This window comes from Tamandua tetradactyla, chromosome 14 (assembly GCF_023851605.1).
Source record: "Tamandua tetradactyla isolate mTamTet1 chromosome 14, mTamTet1.pri, whole genome shotgun sequence".
Lineage (NCBI taxonomy): Eukaryota > Metazoa > Chordata > Mammalia > Pilosa > Myrmecophagidae > Tamandua > Tamandua tetradactyla.
This window is the reverse complement of record NC_135340.1, coordinates 78,596,315-78,616,360: the sequence shown is the minus strand read 5'-3', so window position 1 is coordinate 78,616,360 and position 20,046 is coordinate 78,596,315. Positions and strand designations below refer to the sequence as shown.

Sequence of the window (20,046 nt, the reverse complement as noted above, 5' to 3'; positions counted from 1 at the left end):
GGCAGGGCCTCCACAACCATCCCAGCTACCATCCTCTTTACACTTACCAAAAAAAAAAGTTAATGAGCACTTACTGTATGCTAGGTCTCATGCTAAATGCTATACATACATCAGCTCATTTAAGCCCCACCACAGTCCACTGAGACGGTTACTATTATTATCCCCATTTGACAGATGAGAAAACGGAGGCATGGACAGTTAACAAATCCAGTGATCACACAAGTCAGCATCAGAACCAGGATTCAAATCTAGACAATAGAGTTCCAAGTCTGACCTTCTAACCATTTAGCTACGCAGATAAAATCTAGTTAAAAAGTAGCCTCAAGATCAGCCTCCCCAGAGAGGCAAAGTTACCAGATGAAAGCACAGAGACCATTAAAGTCCTGCATTTGATCTCTGAAAAAGTCAATTTCATCGGTATAGATGGGGAATGCCTGGTTTTTCCCCATAATTTTATTTATTTATTTTTCAGAAAGTGAAATCCTTTCAGGGAACTAAAACAAATGGATTTGGTGTCTAGTGGTCTTAGCAGAAAAGTTGCTGCAGAAGTTGGCACAAAACATGCCACTATTTCCACGGGCATGAGTCACCTCCCACCAGAGCACCCTGGTTTCATTTAGTTTTCTGCAAGGAGTGACTGAAATGTTTTTTGCTTTGAACACACAAGCACATCTCGTGCCCAAATAGAATTCAGTTTCATCTCAGGCATAAATGCCTCCAATTTTAAGAAGAGCTTTTGTTCCCCTCTGTTTCTGGAGACCCCACTTACAGTAAAAAAAAAAAAAACGGCCTTGGAGTACAACCTTCTGGGCACATGTGCCATTTTAGAAGTCCCGTTCCCAGCAGGTCTCCACTGGTGGACAAAAGAAAAGGGAATGACTGAATTTTACTGACAGTTCATTAGAAAAAGATGTGGTTTCAGGGAACTGTCCATTCATTCACACACATTTATGGGACACCTGTTATAGGTCAGGTACAGGGCTAGATGCTGGTGACACAGGGACAAGTAGAGCAATCACACACCATAGCCTGCAGATGATATGGTTTGTTTTTTCTGAATGACTCTAAGCGCTAACATGATTCTGGGCTGTGCCAGGGACAACCTCCTACTCCTCCTCTTGGGAGAAGCCGGCTCGAGTCCACTCCACTGGGCAGACTACATGGGGGCCCCGTTGACCGATTGGCTGGTTAACACTGGTTTTAAAGAACAATGCCCAACCCCCACCCTAGACCTTCTAAATCAGCATCTCAAAGGGTCCACGGATCCAACTGCGCCTTACAAGTTTCCACAGACGTTTGAATCTGTGTCCAAAGGATGGGACTAAACAGGTGAAAAATCCAGAAACCACTCACTTCAGGAGAAAGTGAAGACTGGATAAATAAAGGTGATCATATTCATCCTGGATAAAAGATGGCCTGCACGACGGGAGTGGGACACCAGGACGGGAGTGGACTAGGACCAATGGTGGCCAATGTTGAGAGGGCATCATCAACTCTCAAACAGAAAGAATTCCTAGTACCATCAACTCTGAGGGTTCCCTAACTCTGGTTGCCATGCTCTGAAATTCTTCAGAGTAAATGATCTAAAGCTCTAACAATTAGAGGAGGAGACAAAGATTGTAACAGTAAAAACTTAACAGCAACTAACTATTCTCAATCTTCTGGACAAGAAACAATCTGAAGTCATGTAGCCATTTTTAATGTAAAAGATCTTATAAGTAAGTCTAATAATACAACAAATGACTCCCTGGAAGCTTCCTTGACCAGTGATTGTCCCTCTTTTAAACCTACCGTTAGTAACTCATTTTTTCAAACAAACTGATGGTTTCCTTCATGTGCAAGTATAGGGATAGTGAACATGCTAACCTCCCCAACTAGTAAAATGACATTTTACATCACTCTCTATGCTCAGGAAGTACTCAAACAGAAAATATCCCACATATAGGAGTGCTCAAGGAATGTGTTCTAAGCAACCGACGCACATTAATTTTTGAATGCCAGGACTGGTTAACCATTATGACCCAAAGTGACATGAAATTTTATTGAAATTTCTTATTTAGTCCAAACGTCACATTATGAAAGAACTACAGTATTGCTTTTTTTTTTTTTTTGGCATGGGCAGGCTCTGGGAATTGAACCTGGGCCTCCGATATGGCAGGCAAAAATTCTGCCACTGAGCCGCTGCTGCATCACCCTACAGTATTGCCTTTTAAAATGAGCATTTAAAAGATTTTAAATACATTTCAATTCTTTGATAAATGCAGTTGCCATGGCCCTACCACTCCACTGTGCATGCAATAAATTCTGGACCTTACAGCTCTGAGCATGTCTGCTATGAAATGAGTCAACGTTATAAATTTCTGAGTTTTATAAAGCTGATTGGGTTTACTGCTCTTTAATTGGGGGGTTAATATAAAAAGCCAGAAAGAAGCAAAGTTGGATCAATAAAGAATAGCAAGGAGACCAGGCAGAGGCCCATCTTGCAGGAAATAAACCTGCTAAGGAGTCCCTTGAGCCATCAGGAAATAAAGAATGCAAACTTCTTCCTGGAACTGAGAAGCCTTTATGGAAAAGAATCCTGTCTCAGACTTGCCCCTGGAGGGCACTGTATTAAGATCAGGAGATTGCTCCCGTGGTTTGGTATCTCTAAGAGGCTAGTTCTACTCCATAATATAGGTAGGCCACTGAGGGAGACCCCAGAAGACACCAGTCTTCCCAGAGCTTCTGGCACCAGCAGATTCCCTGTGGACTTCGAGCCACTTCAGATGCACAAAGGTCTAAGACAGCTCCGTCCAGAAGAAACACAATGTGAGTCACATACATGATTTTAAATTTCCTAGTAGCCACAGTGTAAAAAGTAAAAAAAAACAGGTGAAATTGATTTTAATGACATATTTTATTTAACCCAATACATCCAAAATAGTATCATTCCAATACGTAATTAAGATAAAAACTATGTACAAGATGCTTCACCTTCCTTTTTTCACACCAAGGCTTTGAAATCCGGTACATGGTTTACATTTACAGCACATCTCAACTTGGATGCTGTGTTTTCAAGGGAAATGCTTGATCTATATTCCGATCTCCTAACATTTACAGCTAGGAAAATCGATTCATATCCCTAAGACATTCAAAACAAACTTAAAAATTTTCCCAAAGCCAAACTGATAATCTGCTTTCAAATTTTAAATTAAGTAAAACTCAAAATTCAGTCTCACTAGCCTCATTTCAAGGGCTCAAAAGGCCTATGTGGTCAGTGGCTACCATTATCAGACAAGGCAGGTCTAAGTTGTCAAAGTTATAAGGGACAAAGCATGATGGATGCCATATTGTACTTTCTTAAAAACGAGTCAGAGTTTGTCAGGCAGAACCAGGAGCGGGGAGGACACTCCAGGAAAAAGGGAGTAGAAGCAGAATCCCGGAGTGCCTGCTGTGGGCCACACGCGCTGAGTCTCTTGTACCCGCGATTCCACATGGTCCCACCAGCTCTTAAGTAGCATGTCATTAAATGGGTTAAACAGATAAGGAATGTGAGTTCAGCCACACGGGTAACTTGCCCTGGCCCCATGGCTATTTCCAAGGCGGACTCTTCCTTTCTCCCCATGCCACATCAGATCCAAGGATGAGGCAGGGAAAGCATGCTATGTTCTCTCAACTTTTAATACCAGGCAGAATCCAAGACAAGCCAGAATGCAGGTCACCAGAGGTGGCAAGGTCAAGCACCTGGACAATCACACACTGGTCTGAAAATGAAACAGGAAGGAAAGAGGACCAGAAGGGTGAAAAAGAACACCTCTGAAAACATTCTAGTTTTTACCTTTTCATCCCACTGAACATGTAATTCCTCCAGCGGATCCCCTCACTACTCGCTGGTTACAGGGTGCTGTTGTGGCCAACGGTCAGGGGCCCCATGTCTACCTCCAGGGCTTGCAGCCCCCTCAGAAGACTGCTTAGCTCTTCTTAGTCACACACCTCCATGGGGACTCCATTCAGCTCTTCCAGAACCCAGATGCCAAGTCTGAGGTCCCCACTGTAGGCAGCGAAAACTGTCTACCGATCAAGTAACTGAAGGGTGATCAAGTAACTGAAGCAGGATCTGAGGGAAGATTTCTGCATGTGAACACTATCATTCAACTGCGATTTTCTTCTACAGTCCTCAACAAGGCCACGGCAGAGCAATTCTCTGAGCTTCTTCAGCCACGAGAAGCAGCACAATACATATGGTCTAAAAGCATGCCTAGCCTTACCACTTCATCTGGAGAAAGCCCAGAAACTAAGCTGGTGAGAAAACAGAGATTCTTCCTGACTCTGATTTGGAAAAGAAAGGACAGACAAGATGTGGGAAGGAGGCAAGGCAGGGAGGGCAGGAGACCATTGATTTCCATTCATTTATAGAGGTAAATATGGGAGAACAAGGATCAGATGGCATCTGTCAGATATAGAATTATTCCCAGCGACCTTCCTGTCTTGGGGAGGGAAGAATTTGGGGTGGACGTGCCCACTGGCAGCACAAAACCTACGTAACTGTAACTAAGCCGTGTCAGAAGACTGTCACGACCCTGCACTTATGTCCTTACCTTGTCTTGTAACTTAGAAGTCTCATGATCCTGCTAGAAGCCCCCTGAATGTTGACTAATGTAAAAACCAGAGTCAGCTGCCCTAATTCTTGGTCTATCTTGCCAGATAAAACCAGTTCTCAACAGAATCAACCCACCTGACACGTCGAGTGGCCTAAATCTCCAAACTGTTATAACCCAAACCTCACTGTAATACTACAAACCATGCCCCTCATCAAGTTACGGCCGCCACATTTGTACATGATTCCTATGACCAAGTATGTAAATTATCTGCCAACGCTCAACAATCATAAGCCTGCCTTTGCCAAAGGGCTCTAAAACCTTCAGAGCCTTTGCGGTTCAGGGAGACAGATTCAAGGCTCACAAACGTCCTGTTCTCCTTACATTGGGCTCTTTAATAAAGCTCTTTCTCTCTTTGAAACCTTGTTGTCACAGACTGGCTGTTGAGCGCATCGGGCAGGGTGTCCACATTTTGTACGGGCAGCATGCCCACATTTGGTACATCCCCACCCCGCAGCCTGGGGAGATGGGTGGAGAGCAGAGCCTCCAGGCCATGGGATCACAAACCCTAATCCAACCCCTCATTTTTCAGATGAGGATCCTAAGGTTCAGAGAGGGGCAATAATTGCCTAAGATTAAAGCCCACATCAGACGTCAGGAGCCTGGTCTCTGAGGAGCCTCCATAAGCGATGGGCAAGCTCTGAATTAGGAGATTTTAGAAACACCCTCACCAGGGCAAAGGAGCAGAGCTCAAAGAATCACCGTGAACCCCACCCTAACCTGACCTCCTTGAAGTTATTTTTTTTTCATTTTTAAACTGTTTTATTTACACATCATACAATCCAGCCTAATTGCATAGACATGCCTTTGCCACCATACTCTGAGGACATTTCCCTTTCTTCCTTAGAGAATCCATACTCCATTCCCAATTCCCCTGCCTGCTGACATTTAGTTTGAGTATATAACGCCTTTGTTACATTCAGTGCAAGCATATTACAATGTTACTGTTGACTATAGACCCTAGCTTATACTGATCGTACTTTTTCCCATATACCATTCATTTTCAACACCCGTAATACTGACATGCGTTTGTTCTCCCTCATGCAAAACATGCAAAAACATTTTTAAATTTGTATATTTAATCACTGTCATTGTATGTTAATCACTGTCATTTTAAATTTGTATATTTAATCACTGTCACTCTAAGCATTCCGAAATTATACTGTGTCAGTCTTTATCCTCCATCTTTCTTACTGGTTTCATACGTGCCCCCATTTCTTCTTCCTCTATCACACTCACATTCAGCTTCATTCAGTGTGCTTATATTATTGTACTACAATCAGGTAGTATTGTGCCGTTTCTGAATTTTTACTATCAGTCCTGCTGCACAATCCATATTTCTTCAGCACCAATTGCCCAATCTCTATTTTATTTCTATCTCCTGATAACCTGTGTTCTTAACTTTAATTCTCCAATTTCACTCATTAATGTTAATTCATATTAGTGAGAACATAAAGTATTTGTCCTTTAGTTTCTGGTTCATTTCAGTCAGCATAATATCCTCAAGATCCATCATGTTGTTTCATGCTTTGTAACTTTATTTTGCCTTACAGCTGCATAATATTCCATCATATGTATATACCACAGCTTGTTTAGCCACTCATCCATTAATGGACACTTGGGCTGTTTCCAGCTCTTGGCAATTGTAAATAAAGCTGCTATAAACATTAGTGTGCAAATGTCTGTTTGTGTCCTTGCTCTCATGTCCTCTGAATAGAAATCTAGCAATGGGATTACTGGATCATATGGCAATTCTATACTTAGCTTCCTGAGGAACTGCCAAATTGCCTTCCAAAGTGGGTGTACCATTTTACATTCCCACCAACTGTAAGTGTGTCCCTTTCTCCACATCCTCTCCAGCACTTGTGTAACTTTCTGTTTTATTGATAATGGCCATTTTAGTGGGTGTGAGATGATATCTCGTTGTGGTTTTGAGTTGCATTTTCCTAATAGCCAGTGAAGTTGAGCATCTTTTCATGTGCCTTTTAGCCATTTGTATTTTCTCTTCTGAGAAGTGTCTGTTCACATCTTTTGCCCATTTTTAAATTGGGCTGTTTGTCTTTTTGTTGTTGAGTTGAAGAATCTCTTTATATATTCTGGATACTAAACCCTTATCTGATATGTGCTTGAAGTGATTTTTAATTCAATTACAACTGTCACTAAAATGGGGGGAGGGACCCTCCCACAATTAACTCAGAGAGTCTAGAAGAAAAGATGGAACTTGGCTCCTCCGAGGTTTTGGGACGTCTCTTAGATCAGTTCCCCAAACACACAACAACTACAAATACCAGCCTGGGAAAAACTCCCTGCAAGTCACAGTACCCCAAAGTTTCCTGACCTCCCCCAACTGGTACACACTGTTCCGGCTGCTTGGAAAGCCAGCCAGACGCTCCCTTCCTGGGAAGAAGCCCTACTCAGAGCAGAATCTTGTTTTACTCCGCTCAGTACATTTCCCAGCTCAATAATACAGTTGTTAAATGAATGGATACTTTTAACTGTCCTTTCACCTCCCTCATACTCAAAGTAAATACTATCTCCACACCGTTTTGTTTCAGTTGAAAACATTTGTTCCACCAGGACACGTTTCTCAAACACAGAAATCTGTTTAAACTGCTACAATGAAAAAGCCCCATCAGGAGAAGAATGCTCATCAAACATTTTTGCTTTCACACAGCCAGCAGAGACACAGGGAAAAACACCCATGTCTTAGCCGTGCTGCTTGCTATGATTTGATATTTCCTCAGCGGAAACCTGTTTTTCTGCAAGGCCCTCAGACAGTTTGGGCACCTCTCCCACTCTTTCCTCCCTGAGATCTGTCCATCTCTATTCTGGACAGGGTCATGACTGCCAAAGGTATCCTTGAGAGGAAGTACTCTTAAATTTACTCCTTCTCAAGTCACAACCAGAGTTTGCTTTTCACAGAGCCAAATTCTGGATGGGTGGGCCTGTCCTCTCCATCCGGGACTGTGGGGCTGCCATTAATTATTACTGAGCACTAATGGAAACCTAACTTTATTTACCCTATCCCCTTGGCATGTGAGACCAGAACAAGAAACCAGTCCCAACATGAAACGCCTTGGGAAACAATCCAGACTGAAGGTCCAAACAGCTCCCGCTGCTGAGCACTATATGGGTGGTTCTCAAACCTCGGTGAGCACCAGAATCCCCTGGAGGGCTTGTGAAAACACAGGTCCTCGGGCCCCAGCCTCTGACTGTATGACTCAATACGTCTGGGAGGGGGCTGGAGAAGCTGCATTTCTAATAAGTTTCCAGGCGATGCTAAGGCTGCTGGTCCCAAGACCACACCTTGGGTAGCACTGCAGAACACAGCACCTCAAACTCATGCGCTGAAAAACAGCCAGACCCAGGCTGCTTAATGGACTGACTAGGAACAAGGCCAGTCTAGTGGTTCTCAAACCCAATTTCCATAAAAGAACAGTGGTGGAACACCACTGAAATCAATGTATGGCATTCCTCCCCCCCAATACAATTTTCAAAACAAATTAAACCTTTGGCACCAATGATTACTTACTTCTACCATAATCTAAAAGGATTTCATTTTTTATCAAATTATATATATTTTATTTGTTAACACATCATTGAGTTCAACCAATATGACATGTGATTGAGAAAAAGTTGCAACAGCCTGGCTGACACAGCCAATACCACACAAAAGAACACCAAAATTCAGCCCGCTTGGCCTCTAGTAAATCCAGTTTCCTCCTTGACTACTGCAGTTGGTTACTCTCATAACTCAGCAACATGCTCCTGGAGCACCGAAGGAATGAAGGAGTTGGGTCTTACCCTCAAAACTCAATCTAGCACTCTCACCAGCGAGGCACATGGAGAAGTACAACCAATCTCTTTGTGGGCTGAAGGAACTTACTCAGCCCATCTCCCTAAACTGTCACAATGAGAAAAGTGATGAACGAACCATCATATTTCTTTGATTTTAAGTATCTTTTGATTCCCTGAGTTGAGGCCTTGGAGTCAAGAAGGTGTCAGCCACATGCTGCTGGGAAGTGGGAAGAGCACATGCAAAGGCCCTGAGGCAAGAACAAGCAAGACCCCTTGAGAGAGTGAGTGAAGTTCACTGTGCCTGCAGAGGGGAATGTATCTCCAAGTCCCTTATCGTGTTTACTGAATCTATACTAAGAGGAAGACATGGGCATTTTATTTTTCTGCTGGTTTGCTCATGGTTTGTGGTGGCCATTAGGTAAAGAGTTATGGCTACCAACTCTGCATATGATGGACACTGGTCATCTGTGTGAGCAATACTCTTGGACTTTCTCAGAAGAGTGGATGCGCATCCGAATTAAAGGTAAAGAACTAAGGTTTGACTGTTTATAGTCACACTGTTATAAGCATGTGTCTAATTCCAAAACAGATCACCCATACCACAAACTACCAGTAAGTACAATAATCAATCACCCCCCTTGGCAACACACTGTGAATTTTGGTTAAATTACCAGGCTTGTGCAAAGGAACACAGGTGACTGTCACATAAGTTCACACACCACAAATTCACAAAGTGCACCCTCAAACAGAATCTCAGCATTGCTCTGGGAAGATTCAGACTTTTGAAATGCTTAATGCAAATTTTATTATCCTACATTCAATCCAGTCTATTGGGATACAACTTACTGCTTTCAATAAAGTCCATTGCTTGCTTTTCAGTATGAATTCCAGCCCATTTATGTCAAGACCTCTTCACCCTTACAAGGTTATCATCCTAATGTCTGATTACTTTTGGTCACATCAGGACTTCTGGGCAGGAAGGAGGAGTTATTTTTTTAAATGGTAAGTCCTAAGTGGTATCTTACTCTCAGTTTTGTCTCCCTGTAGTTTCTGGTTCTTTGCATTTTAGGAAAGCTCCAATGATATTTATTCTGTTCCAAATCATGCCTTCCCCTGACTTAGGAATCTACTTTAAACCCCATGGCATATGCCAAAAGTAGTTGACAAGATCGATGGGTTTTGAGCAACTTTTCTCCAGCCACTCAACTTCTGATCTTATGCAACCATTCAGTCTTTCAGCGCTTATTTCCTGAGCCATCTCATCCACCCTTCTCTGATGGTTTTATTCATTGTTAATTAAAAGGCCTACCACCCAGGACTTAAGGCTACAATCAAATAAGAAAATGAGGAAATATTCTCCAAAATATGACCATAAACTGGACAAAATTGACCAAAGCAACCAATTCAGCACTCCGAGAAGAGATCACATGCATATAACAGTCTTTGTAGCATTTATGCTTCTTAGAAGAGTGAGAGTCTGTGGCATCTGTTCTGGAATTAATCCTATCCCCTCTCCTCTCCAGCTTGGTCAATGTGGAGGTTTTGCTAGGGTAGGACAGGCCATGATGACCAGTAGCACCTCTCCCACAGTGGAAGAGGGCTCAACAAATATGGGCTGCTGTGTACAAACAATTCAAGCAGCACAATTAGTGGAAGTGATGGTCTCAGAGACAGGAAGTTGAAGAGAGCCAACGATGGTACTAGCATGGGGATTTTTAGAGTAAGCACAACTGAGGAATCATACAGGAAGAGTGGAGGCCAGAGAGGGCCCCAGTTATCCATAGGCTCCTAGAGGATCCTGAGGCTGCAGACAATCATGTAGTAAACCAGCAAGGACCCAGAAAAAAGGAAAAGCCATCTTCTGCTATTTCCACCATAGCTGCCCTCTCCTGCTGCCCTCTCCTACACCTACACCATCGCAATGTTATCCCCCTGCCCTCTTTCCACAGAGAGAGTCTGTGAATGAAGTCTACACTAGTCGTGTCCTTCTAAGGCCCCATGTGCTCTGTTTTCTGCCCAGCTCTCCAATTGCATCCCAACCTCTCCCTCATTCTCTATTCTGTTACTGAAATTGGCAAACTGTCTCTCCCTCCTGAATATTTGTCCTTCCTGTGACTGAGGCCAGTAGTGTTCTTTCCTTAACGCTTTGCATAGCTGCCTCCTTCTCATACTTTAGGTTTCAGCCTGAAGGTCACGTCATCTCTCTTGAGAGAGATGTAAAGTAAACATGCCATCCTTTATTAGTGATCATAATACTCTTTATATATATATTTTTTTAATTGAGAAATCTTCACATACATACAGTCCATACATGGTGTACAATCAATGGCTCATAATATCATCACATAGTTGTGTATTCATCACCATGATCATTTTTAGAACATCTGCATCACTCCAGAAAAAGAAATAAGGAAAAAAAAAACTCATACCTCATGTACCCTTTACTCCTCCCTCTAATTTACCACTAGTAGTTCAATCTACCCAATTCATTTTACCCCTTATCCTCCCTATTATCTACTTATCTTTTATCCATATTTTTTTAATCATCTGTCCATACCCTGGATAAAACGAGTATCAGACACAAGGTTTTCACAATCACACAGTCGCACTGTAAAAGCTGTATTGTTATACAATCATCTTCAAGAATCAAGGCTACTGGAACACAGCTCAACAATTTCAGGCACTTCCCTCCAGCCACTCCAATACACCACAAACTAAAAAGGAATATCTATAAAATGCATAAGAATAACCTCCAGGATAAACCCCTCAACTTTGTTTGAAATCCTTCAGCCACTGAGAATTTATTTTGTCTCATTTCTCTCTTTCCCCTTTTTGTCAAGAAGGCTTTCTCAGTCCCTTGATGCTGGGTCCCGGCTCATCCTGGGACTTCTGGCCCATGTTGCCAGGGAGATAGAATATTCTTTTTAATTCTACCTGAAGGCTGCATATGGCTGTGTTTTATTGCCTTAAATTAGGCCTGCTGGGGATAAAGTACCTTCAATATGGCCATTTTTTACCATAATGCCAATTTTTCAGTGATCCTAAGTGTACTAAAAACATTCCAGATTTTGAAGCAAGTAAGAGCAAAGAAGACACGACTTGTGTCATGCTCTTCCAGGACTAGCCTTGGATAGGGCGAGGACTAATTCACACCAGGTCTGAAATTCAGATACTGACTTCATCTCCATGCAAGACTATATATTCCTAAATTGATGTGCGAAAAGATCATTTAAAAAGTGTAATAAGCCCTTAAAATATGCCATAATGTCATCTTGTTTTGTTCAGTTTTTTGTTTTTTGAATAAATAAACAAGTTTTCCCCTTTCAAAAAAAAAAGCACCTCTATCTAGTGGACAAAAACACATGGGCACATAAATTAAGCCTTTTTTAACCAAGACATCGTGTAACCCAAGGCTAAACTATGTGGCATAAACTTTACAAGCTTTGGATTCTCAGCACAAGCAATTTGGTGGTTCGTCATAGAAATGGCTATACCTACCTCATCTTCCAAGGAACAGTACCCCCCCACCCCATGCCTCAGCACTGGATCGATCTCCTACCCAAGTTAAAGGAATCACAGTAAAGTGTCAGCTGTCCCACAATTTAATTTAAATTTTTAGTATGCACCTGGCCCTGAGGACCTTGGCAATAGTTTATAATCCAGGCCCAGACTTTGAATACAAACACTCAGCCCACTTCCAATGCAAAAGCTCCCAGATCCCATCTAAGTAAGCCGCTCAATCTAGTGCCTCAAGCCAAGAGAAACAGCCTGGTGTAGCCTCCCCAACAGCAGGGATATTTACTGGGTTTGTGATTTTTCTTTGTTGACATTTATCCCTATACACAATAAGTGGACTAACAAATGAAGTTGACCAGCAGATTAAAATATTCTACTTCATAAAACAAAAAAGCACCATCATTTAGCTTTAACGTGGGGAGGAAGCCAGTACATCTGGATCCAATCATCATAATTTTATATTCTTGGATCTTCCATCCCAGGGGGAAGGCAGCAAAGGGCAAGGGACAGAGCACAGGATTAACCAAGATCCCTGAATCCTGATCCAAGCTTTGCCACTAACCCCATATGTGACCTTGGGCAAAGCCCCTAACCTCTGTGGGGCTCAGTTTGCAGAGTCTTCCAGGCCATACCACTAGTGCTAATAAGCAACATGATCCAAGTGTTGATGAATTTACAATGACCTTCACTTTTCCGCTTGATTTTATCTGTAATGATTCCATTTCTCCTTGGAGAAGATAGACATTGTTCATTTCTCTCATGCACACATCCCTCCCTTTTCTCCTCCTACCTCTCTCCCAAGCCCAGCAGCCTCTCCACTTCCCTAACTCAGCTTCTCCAAACAGGAGCTGTAATGAGAAAGAGCCCGCGCAGAGTCTCTCAAATTGGCATGAACTCTCTCCAGCTAATGGCTGGCACAGCAGGCCTTTAGCTCCTTAAATAAGCTTCTAATTGACTTTTAGGAAATGTGCATTGACACTTATTTCAAGCCATTTTGCACATGACTTGGAGTTTTTTTTTTTCTGACACTGTGATTGGAGGAGAAGGATTTAAGAGCTTGGAGGAGCATTAAAAAACTGCACTCTGAAGGTGACTTCCAAGGAAGCTCCAGAACTCAACTCTCCCACCAAAAAAACTTACTCATCCTAAACAAAAATTTTGAAACTCCAGAGGCCAGAAGATCACCGTATAGCATCCAGGGAAGAGCAGGAAGAAGAAGTTGATAAATTATGGTAAAGAACTGTAAATTGCTCTCTAAAGCAAAGCAACTACTAGCGCCCACCCCTCACTTTCCAACAGACCATAGTGAGACACAGCCACGGACCAGATGCAGCTGAAAGAAAAGGACACACAAATCCTCTTCCCCAAGAACAGCAGTGGACAGGGCTGATCATTGATCAGCAATTTTTTTTTTTTTAGCGGGGGGGTGCATGGTCCAGGAATTGACCCTGGGCCTCTCACATGGAGGGTGAACATTCTACCACTGAACCACCCAGATGAGCAAATTTTGATGAGCAAATCCAGATAGCTGGGTCCCAGCTCGTTATTTCAACTGGCCCTGGACAACGAAGGTGGCAGCCGTTGTTTCAACTCAGGATAAGGGGGGAGGCAGCCTTTGTCTTGACCCTGCTTGAAAGCAGCAGAGGCCCTGGAGATGTAAAGTTGTGCTGCTTCCTCAGGGCTGCAGGGGACAAGCAGCTCAAGGGCCGCATTTGCTGGGCAGGCCAGGGAAGCTCAGCTTTGGGGAGCCATCAGAGAAGCCTTTGGAGCCTTTCCTGATCCCCCCCCTAGCGCACTTTTGAGCCAGTTAGCGCCCCCTTAGTGGGTCTCTGGTTCTGTTCTGAAATGAAAGGAAAGTAGACAGTGGTTCAAAGCAGCATATGGAAGTAAAGACCTGCAGTAAAGATAGCCATTCAGGTAATTACAAGTACCAGTATTATTGTGGTTTTGTTTGGTATGTAAGTCCGTTTCTTACTTCCTACAGGTGCTAAAACGCAAATGAATAAAAATAATAATTCTAGGTCTTTGGACATACTAACTGCACTAAGATATAAGGGGTAACAAGTACAAAAAATGGGTGGGGGCAAAGGAGTATAGAAAAAGTAAATGTATATACTATTGACTTAACATGATTCAAACCAAATATGATATATATTTAGGATGTCAAATTTTAACAACATGGCAACCACAAGGAAACTGGACGAAAAATATATACAAATAGAAATGAGAAGGTACTCAATATGGTACAACACAAAAACACAAATAAGTATAAAAGTAGGCATTCCTGGAAGTGAAGGACAAAAAAAGGTATATGACTAATAAAAGGTAAATAGCAAAATAGAAGACATCCTCTATTATCAGTAGTGATTTTAAAGGTAAATAGATAAAAGTCTCCACTCAAAAGACAATCCAGAAAAAGAAATAAAAGGAAAAAAGAAAAAAATTCGTACATACCATACTCCCAACCCCTCCCCCACCATTGATCACCAGCATTTCAATCTGCTAAATTTATTGTAACATTTGTTCCCCCTATAATTTATTTATTTTTAATCCATATGTTTTACTCATCTGTCGATAAGGCAGACAAAAGGAGCATCAGACACAAGGTTTTCACAATCACACAGTCACATTGTGAAAGCTATGTCCTTATACAATCATCTTCAAGAAACATGGCTACTGGAACATAGCTCCACATTTTCAGGCAGTTCCCTCCAGCCTCTCCATTACTAAAATGGTGATATCTATATAATGCATGAGTAACCTCCAGGATAACCTCTCGACTCTGTTTGGAATCTCTCAGCCATTGACATTTTATTTTGTCTCATTTCGCTCTTTCCCCTTTTGGTTGGGAAGGTTGTCTCACTCCCTTGATGCTGAGTCCCAGCTCATTCTAGGATTTCTGTCCCACGTTGCCAGGAAGGTCCACACCCCTGAGGGTCATAACCCATGCAGAGAGGGCGAGGGCAGTGAGTTTGTTTGTTGTGTTGGCTGAGAGAGAGGCCACATCTGAGCAGCAAAAGAGGTTCTCTGGGGATGACACTTAGGCCTATCTTTTGTGGGGTTAAGTTTCATATGAATAAATCCCAAGATTGAGGTATTGCCCATTCTTAAATTGAGTTGTCTTTTTGTTGTTAAGTTGTAGGATTCCTTTATATATTCTGGATATTAATCCTTTATTGGATATGTGGTTTCCAAATACTTTCTCCCCTTGCTCTCAAGATGATCCAAAACAGAAGTTGTCTTCAAAAGCCAATGCAGCACGGGGGCTGGGGGATGGGGGTCATACTTGTCCATTTACTCACCCTCTCTACTGAACAATGGCAAATTTCCATGTACCCAGGAGCATGCACAGTCTGCACTGAATCCTAACAACCATATCAGAGGGTTACCTGCCCATTCTACTGCTTTACTGAGTCAGGCAGCTTGCCCAAGGTCACCTTGTAAATGGCAGCCACCCTGTGACAGGCTTGCACATTAGCATACATGGGACTCTCTGCAGCATTCATCCCTCTTCTGTATTGTTTTAATGCCTCCTGTACACTCAAATTTTCATTGAGACAGGGCTGAGGTCCGTTTTGGTCTGGGCTGTATCTACCATGCAACCAGCAGACATCCAGAAAAATACCTGTCAAATAGATGAATGACACCAAGCCAGGGCTCCTTCATAGTTCCAGGCTGCCTCCAAAACCACAACCTGTTTGCCATGAGACAGGTGTGCCCTGGTTTAAATGAGTCCCAACTTATAAATACTAATGTGAATTTACGAGATAGAAATCAGAGAATGGATGGTGAAAAAGCACTGGCCTGGAGTCAGAAGACCGGAAGAATTCTCCACCAAGTCCTGCCACTTTCCAGTCATATCTGACCTCCCTGAGCCCTAGTTTCTTCATCGATATGATGGTTTAATTCATCCCCCATAGCTTTGTGAACTGCCACCAAGTACCAGATGTGGATCAAGAGTAAATGGATTCTCGCCTGCCATGCCAGAGACCCGGGTTTGATCCCTGGTGCCTGCCCATGCAAAAAAAAAAAAAGAGTAAATGAATGGGGACAACCAAATCAACAGGCCAATCCCTCAGTCTTGGGGTTTGCCCCTATGAAACTTATTCCTGCAAAAGATAGGCTAAGCCCACTTAAAATTAGGCCTAAGAGTCACCCACAGAGAACCTCTTTTGTTGCTCAGATGTGGCCTCTCTCTCTCTCTCTCTCAGCCAAGATGGCAAGTGAACTCATTGCCCCACCCCTACCACGGGATGTGAGTCTCAGGGGTGTAAACCTCCCTGGTAACGTGGGACAAAAATACTGGCATGAGCTGGGATTTGGCATCAAAGGATTGAGAAAACCTTCTTGACCAAAGTGGGGAAGAGAGAAATAAGACAAAATAAAGTATCAATGTCTGAGAGATTCCAGAGTCAAGAGGTTATTCTTACACATTATATAGATATCCCCTTTTTAGCTTATGGTATATTAGAGAGGCTACAGGGAAGTACCTGAAACTATAAAGCTGCTTCCAGTAGCCATGTTTCTTGAAGATGATTGTATAATGATATAGCTTCTGCAATGTGACTGTGTGATTGTGAAAACCTTGTATTTGATGCTCCTTTTATCTATGGTATGGACAGATGAGTAAAAAATACTAATAAAAGTAAATACATAATGGGGGAACAAAGGTTAAAATAAATTTAGTAGATTGAAATACTAGTCGTCAATGAGAAAGAGGGGTAAAGGGTATGGCATTTATGAGTTTTTTCTTTTTTCTGTTTTATTTCTTTTGCTGGAGAGAAGCAAATGTTAAAAAAAATGATCATGGTGACGAATACACAACTGTGTGATGATATTGTAAGCCACTAACTGTAACCATGTCAAGAATGTTTGTATGTCAAGAATATTTGTATGTTTGTTCATTGTTTATAATAAAAATATTTTTAATGTATGTTTGCTGTTTACATTAAAAATATTTTTTAAAAAAAGAGTAAATGGATGACTTGAAGACGACTGTATAAGATACGGCTTTTACAATGTGATTGTGTGATTGTGAAAACCCTGTGTCTGCTGCTCCTTTTATCCATGGTATGGACAGATGAGTAAAAAAAATGGATCAAAAATAGCTAAATAATAGCGGGATAAGGGGTAAAATAAATCAGGTAGATGGAAATACTAGTGGTCAATGAGAGGGAGGGGTAAGGGGTTTGGGATGTATGAGTTTTTCTTTTTTTCTTTTTATTTCTTTTTCTGGAGTGATATAAATGTTCTAAAAATGATCACGGTGATGAATACGCGACTATTGAATGATAATTGTGAGTCACTGATTGCACACCACGTACAGACTATAGTGTGTGAAGATTTGTCAATAAAAACATTAAAAAAAGAGTAGCGGTGGCTCAGTCCCTGAGTTCTCACTTATCATGCCGTAGACCCAGGTTCGATTCCCGGTGCCTACCCATGCAAAAAAAACAAAAACAAAAACAGAAGAGTAAATGGATGAGAGGCCAATTCCACTTCTCCCTTTTTCTTAAGCACCAACTGATATAATGCACACAGAAAGGTTTTCAAAACAAAAATATGAAACCAAGGGTTCCAGGAGGAACATTTGCATCACTAAAGGAATCTGTACTTTGCAAACCAATTCATTAAAGGACGGCTAGTGGCATGTTCCCCAGATACTTTGTTTTTTTAAGTCAGGTTTATTAGTATAATTGCATACAGTGCAATTCATTTCTTTTAGATGTACCGTTCTATAGCTTTGGACAGACATATATCATTCCTGCTGCATTTTTAAAAATTATTTCTGTCTAACTTTTCAAGAACACATTACATAAAGTGATGTGGGCATGTCTGGTCCAATGACATACATTAATTTTAGCTTCCCATGCTAAATGTGGAGGTTCCCAGTCTGACAAAAGAAAGAACATAGAGCCGAATATTTTGTCTCCAGGGGAAAAAGTTAATTTGCAGAAAAATTTACAAAGCATGAGGCATGGATTACCCAGATCTATTAGTCCAGGCAATTGAATCTCCTTAACCAAGAGGAAATCTCCTCCTGACTCCCTCTCCCATATGAAAGCATTTACCAACTTTTTTTTTTGTTAATGTGGGATAGAAAGCCCAGGAATACAAACATATTTCTACCAAAGGTCATCATGTAACCACCTGCGCAATTTAAAACTGCAAAGCCTTCTTGAATCAACTCCAAAAATCTCTAATATATTTCACACACTATCAGTGCTCCAAAGGAATTCACCTGGAAAAGAAACATAACTTATTTGTTTTAAAACACATGCTGAATTGCATGAGCGTATGTTAGAAGAAGAAAAAAAAACAGGAGGGGAAGGAGATTATTTAAATAGAAGTCTAACATTTTATTAAAATATATACCTCTACTGCAAAATGAGATCCTGATAACTTCAGACTGGCCTAAAGGATAAGCCAGAAAATGGAAACAAATGCCACTATAAACAATCAATCTAAAAGCGTTTATAACCCTCCTAAGTGAAGACGTAGGATAAAATGCAATACTGACTTCCAAGCCCATACTCGGTGGCAATCAAACTTTAATATATGTAAGAATCAACTGATTAAGAAAACAACAAATTCTTGGAACCACGTGACCTATCAGATCAGAATTTCCAGAGACTGGGCATGGGCACCCACAACACTGAACCAGAATCCCGACTGATTCTGATGGTGGTGATCCAAGCACAACACCCTAAGAAACACAGGCCTAGCTAAGAGACCATGTATTTTGTTGAAGAATCATTAAAATATAGTCAAGATAGTGAAGTAACCTGGGGATTGGTTCCAATTATGGGTTATAATCTATATGCTAATGGCCAAGGCTTAGAAATCTTTCCATTATGCAGAGAGACTGCCATTGCACTGTCAACAGCTGAACTACAGAGTGACAATATTTCATTAATGTTGGGTTGCTTAACACAGCACTGTTCAAGGTGGGATCCCTAGACCAGCAATCAGCAATGCCTGGAATTCTCACCTCAGACCTGCTGAAAGAAAGTTTCTGGGGGTGGGGCCCAGGAATCGTATTTTAAAATGTTCTCCAAGTGATTCTTTTGCACCATGCATGCTCTAGTACATTTTAGTTAATGCAAATTATTCTACGATGATAAATACTTAATAATCACATTTTTTTTCTTGCCTTGTCCTCTTACTGGCTTTATTTCTGTCTTGATAAAGCATGGTGTGCTTATTTGTTACCACACCCTCTCAACTGATCCCCCACTCCCTACCCCAATATGGAGCAAGGAGCTTCTGTGTAGCACAGAAACTTCAAGTCAGATTTAGTTCCCCATTAGGTGAAATATAATTATCATGACCTGGGCAGCCAAAGGGCTCAGCCTTTGCCCATCAGTACAGTGGCAAGCATATGTCAGTAGAACCAGCAGATACAGAATTCTGCCACAACTGCCAACTTGGGTTCCTTTAGCTCAAAAAAGTAACTTCACTAACAAGCATTTATGTCCCGATTTTGACAGTCTCATCATCAGTCAGCTTCCAGTTCAAGAGAAAAGGGCCCTTCTCCTTCTGTAAGGGACACTGGGCTACCTGACGCTTCTCAGATTCTGAAGGTCTTGTTCTAATATCTCCACCAGGTACATTTATGAAACTCCTATCAACAGTTCTTCTGAAAGCCAGCTCTGAGGGGCAAGGTGTTACTGCAGACTCTGCTGAGCAGTCTTGAGCCTGTAGCAACTGTCACTCAATCAGACCCCGAAACATCTGCAAATTCACCAGCAAGTGATTTATCATCCTTTATAAAACTGTCAAAACCCATCCTTGCATGGCCAACTCACACTCCTTTGTTCCTTTTGTCAGAGCGCCTCTATGGTTAGCTTCTAACTCCCCACCAGCCTGTCTGAGAACTGCTTAGATCTCCACTCCAGAGCCTTCTCAGCACTCAGGCACCTAGAGGACTCCAAGAAAAAGGACCTTGCAAGCTCTCAAGGAGATGATTTCCTCAAAAGGGAAAGCTGCTTTCATTCCCATACAACTAGGGCAGAACATGCTAGAAAAAAGCCAGGAAATTAAATTCCCCCCAAAGAAATTAAAAAGATCTTTCTAAAAATGCATTAAAAACGGA

The 20,046-nt window shown here is 41.8% G+C and overlaps 1 protein-coding gene across 2 annotated transcripts in view; it reads right to left on the bottom strand.

Annotated features, from left to right (window-relative positions):
• TLN2 (talin 2) overlaps positions 1-20,046 on the bottom strand; it is a 491,250-nt gene that overhangs the window by 461,122 nt on the left and 10,082 nt on the right. The window lies entirely within an intron of this gene.